This window comes from Triticum urartu, chromosome 4A (genome assembly GCF_056163025.1).
Source record: "Triticum urartu cultivar PI428250 chromosome 4A, HENAU_Tu73, whole genome shotgun sequence".
Taxonomy (NCBI): domain Eukaryota; kingdom Viridiplantae; phylum Streptophyta; class Magnoliopsida; order Poales; family Poaceae; genus Triticum; species Triticum urartu.
This window is the reverse complement of record NC_141876.1, coordinates 248,511,326-248,516,213: the sequence shown is the minus strand read 5'-3', so window position 1 is coordinate 248,516,213 and position 4,888 is coordinate 248,511,326.

Here is a 4,888-nt window from a genome sequence, read left to right as displayed (position 1 = left end):
CTCCACCTCTCGCACCTCTAGTTCCAAGCCTAGAGATTGGGAGAGATGTTCCATCCCGCACAGCAAATTGGTGATGCTTCAGTCCAAGGGATTTCTTCCCCCAGCGTACCTGGTCCCGGTTCGAGCCGGGCTTGCCACTTATAATGGCGGAGAGCAAGCAGAGAGCTGTCCCAATCCCTCCAAGGGAGAGCGGGTATGCCTTGTCCCTTATCTGGTAAGAGGGCTCGGATTCCCAATCCATCTGTTTCTCTGAGGGCTTCTGGAGTTCTATGGCCTCCAGCTGCACAACCTCATGCCTGCCTCTCTGCCGCATATCGCGGGATTCATAGCCCTTTGCGAGTTATTTTTGGGCTGTGAGGCTCATTTCGCTCTGTGGAAGAAGCTGTTCTGCCTGGTGCCCCGTTCTAAGAAGGGATCAATATATCAAGTGGGCGGAGCCGAAGTGTGGCGTATCGCCGGGACCGGATACCTATCCGGGACCCCAAAGAATACGTCCGAAGACTGACCTTCAGAATGGTTTTATATAGAAGATGTCCCTCTTCCGGACCCTATTCGGATCGGCCTTCCAGAGTTTGACAACGCCCCTTTGAAGAAATGTCAGAGCTGGCGTCCACGGAGCCCCCTGGAGGAAGATGACCGGGACATTCTTTATCTGATGAGCCAGATAAGCTCTTTAGCTCGATCCGGATTGACCATGATCGAGGTCATGGCTATATGCATTATGCGGGGGGTGCAGCCGCTCCAGTATAGAGGCCACCCCATGTGGGACTTTAACGGGGAGGATGACGCCACCCGCCATGGCCGCAAAGGGCCGGGATCAGCTGCTGATCTAATAAAGATCTTGTCTACTTTGTACAAGGGAGAAGAGGAGGAGTTCCTCCGTATCAACCCGCAGGGCGGATTCTCCATGTACAATCCTCCGAGCTGGGTAAGCAGAGATTTTTTCTCGCCCATCCGTTTAGTATTCCCGTAGTTTAAGTATTCATTCTAGCGATTTCATCGCAGGAGCTGCGCCAGGCAGTAAAGGAGATAAACAACCCTCCCCACAGCCCGAGGACCCTGGACGGTCCCTTGACCCGGCCTCCCAGGAGGATCCAGACATATCCGTGGAGCTGATCGACGGGGTATTTTACCAAGGGAGTAATGACAACACCTTGGTGGCAATTACGGCCGATTACCCTGGTTTAGTTCCAGCCTCACAGGTGACTGAGACCGAAATCCCAGAACTTAAAAAGGGATCCGTCCTTGTGCTCTTTTTATTGCCGTATAATAGCCGTGTTTTGCAGGGGAGGTCCTCGGGGCAGAAGGCTGAGCCTATGGCAACTAGCCAACAAGGGGCCGCTAGGCCAGGCAAGCTGAAAAGATCCGCAGTCCGGATTGAGGCACCGGCGCAGCGGTATAGCTCGCCGTCTTTATTGCAAGACATTACTTACATGGGCATATTAACGCCCGTGCCTTCTTTTCAGGAGAAAGAGCGCTCGCCGGACTATACCCGGAGAGGCTACCCATCACGCCTCCACAAGCCAGGCTCCAAGGCCGGACTCAGGGGTGGGAACGAGTACAAGGCGTGCACCGGGTGCTCCTCCGATAGAGGATACAGATGGACTGTCCGCCACCCCTTCCGAGGTGGAAAGTGCCATGAATCATAGATGTCGCCGCACTGTTCTTTGTGACGCTTGTTTCTCCCAAGAGGCTTTAGATGCCTTCAACTCGGGAGATGCGCACCTCCGTGCCGCTCAAAATGGTCTAGCCAGAGCCACGGAGCAGTATGTAAAAGACATACGGGTGAGAAAATTTGATGATTATATATATCAGTAGCCCTTGAGACTTGAAACAGTTAGGATAACTGATTTAAGGATCATTTGTTATGTAGGTTCTTATAGAAAAGAATACTCAACTGTCCCAGGAGCTGGAAGAGTGCAAAGCCCAACTTCAGGCCGCACTGTCCGCCGCAGGGGAGCCCAAAGAGACCCCTGCTGGTAACATATCCGTCAAATGATAAGCATCATATTAGAGTGCGGCTTTATATGCAAATCTGACGAAAAAATTGCAGATGACGCTGGAGTGAATCGGGATAAGCAACAACTCAAATGCCAGCTGAAGGCTGGTGAGAGCATGCTTACAAGGGTGAGGCAGGAGAAGAATGATCTCCAAGATGCCAACACCAAGCTGGGTGTGGAACTGAAAGATGTTCGTGCTCAACTGTCGGACTCTGTTAAGGAGAATCGACGGCTTCGGCGCGACATATTTAGTAAGTGCTTGAACGAACTTAAAAAGAGTTCTGCGGGGAAGCTGGCTGACAGAGTTATGTCTGTAGGTATGTTAACAGGTCGTCCTGTGGAGGAGATGCCTGGTTCGACGGGTGATCTTCTTCCCGAGCTTGCACAGTTGCACGAACGAGTTCGGCAGGTGATGGAAGGCGTTGCCCAGGCCTTGTGGCCGTCCGTCTCCCTACCCGAAGGCCTTGGAGAGCTTGCTGAAAAGCTGAAGGGAGCACGGCGGCGCTTCCGATTATGGAAGATATCGGCCTGCCATCAGGGCACCAGGGAAGCTTGGGTGATGGTGAAGACACGGTACACGAAGGCTGACCCGAACCACATGGCCGAAGTCGGACCTGTGGGGCCTGATGGCAAGGAGATCCCTGTAAATTTAGTGTACGGCCAAGTAGAATTGGCTGCAAAGTATTCCCAACAGGACTGTAGACTAGACAACCTATTCGATGGCATTGAAGAGGAATTCAACCAGTCAAATTGACTATGTAATTGTAAAGTGACATATATGATGCCTTCTAGCCGGATTGTAGATCATTTGTCATGGCGGACCTTTTCGCTTCAACCTCGGGACCCGACAGTCCGGAGTGTATCCGAATACCCTCTCGGTTATATAAGAACCGGGGCATGCGTGGAGACTAGGCATAGGGGTCATTAGTGCTTTATCAGACAAGTGCCCAACTAGCTATGTTATATTACATGGGTAGTAAGAAACATCTTCTAGAGAGAATAGTTCCGTTAAGGGTTCCTTTCCCTGGGTAGGCATGCCCTAAAGTGCATGTCTGGACTGCGACAAGAAGCACAGTGAAAACGTCTGGGGGCAGATATGGTTAATAAATAAAATTCATCTTTTGTTCACCGACCGAATATTCTCTTAAGAACGCTAGCTTTCGGCTTCACCCAGTCTGAGGTACACGTCCGGCTGACCCGGCGGTAACAATCGCAGAGGTGCTCCCCTTATGCCCTAGCCGAATTAACGGGAACGTAGGGCATAAATACAAGAGCCAGGCAACCCAGCTTGGCCAAAACTTAAGTCATATCAATGCATATAATGGTGAAAAAGATACATGCGGAAGTATAACGCATGTGTTGGGCGTGATGCCCAGGTAAATAATTTAAGCTTCTGTGAAAGAAGCCCCCAGGTGTAGATAGTGCGGCTAGCACCTCTGTAATGTACAAGTGAGGCACAAGGTGACCCGTGAAGGTCTAGAGGAATAAAAGAAAGAAAGGGAAACAAGACAGACGACACATATGCGGAAAATGGACAAAGGGAGGGGACTAACATAAAGTCCGGTGCTAGGCGAAGAATCTTTGGAGCCTGGCTGCGTTCCATGGGTTCGGCTCGAGTCGACTAGTCGATGCATCCCGTAGTCGGTACGCTCCGCCGGTCAGAACTTGGTCGATGATGAAGGGACCTTCCCATTTGGGCTCTAGCTTGTTCTTTTTCTTATCCGGCAGCCGGAGAACTAGTCCGCCAACGTTATAAGTTTTGGCTCGTACTTCTCTGCTTTGGTATCTACGGGCATGTTGCTGGTAAAATGCGGAACGAGCTTTGGCTACGTCGCGTTCTTCCTCCAAGGTGTCTAGACTATCCTGCCGATCGAGCTCGGCCTCTCTTTCTTCGTACACGCGCACTCGAGGTGAGTCATGAATTATGTCACAGGGCAGGACTGCCTCTGCGCCGTACACCATAAAAAATGGTGTGTATCCGGTACTACGATTCGGCGTGGTCCGCAACCCCCAGAGTACGGAGTCGAGCTCCTCTACCCAGTGCGTGTCAGACTTTGTTAAGGAGCGCACTAGTCTGGGTTTAATGCCGCTCATTATAAGACCATTTGCTCGTTCGACTTGACCGTTGGTTTGTGGATGGTAGACTGAAGCATAATCGAGCTTGATGCCCATTTTGCTGCACCAGAGTTTTTCCTCGTCGGCCGTGAAGTTCGTGCCGTTATTAGTGATGATGCTGTGGGGGACGCTGTAGCGATGTACAACCCCAGATATGAAATCTATCACCGGTCCGGATTCAGCTATTTTAACCGGTTTGGCCTCTATCCATTTGGTGAATTTATCCACCATGACCAATAAGTATTGTTTCTTGTGGGTTCCACCTTTAAGGGGTCCAACCATGTCAAGCCCCCAGACCGCAAAGGGCCATGTAATGGGGATTGTTCGGAGGGCGGTGGGTGGCATATGGCTTTGATTTGCAAAGAGCTGGCAACCGGCGCAATGCTGGACTAAGTCCTGTGCGTCTGCCCGGGCCGTTGGCCAATAGAATCCTGTACGGAAGGCCTTGCTCACAAGAGCCCGGGCTGCGGCGTGATGACCGCCGAGTCCGGCATGAATTTCTGCCAAAAGGTTCCGTCCTTCCTCTTCGGAGATGCACCGTTGAAGGACTCTGGTAGCGCTTTTTTGTACAATTCTCCCTCATGGACCCTGTAGGCCTTTGATCACTGCAGTATGCAGCGTGCCTCATTTTGGTCCTCCGGGAGTTCCTGTCTAGTTAAGTAGGCCAGGAATGGTTCTGTCCACGGGGCAATAATGGCCATTATTTCATGGGTTGATTGTGTTATTTCGGAGGCGGAGCCTCCGATTGTGTCAGAGAGTTTGGTATCGGGTAT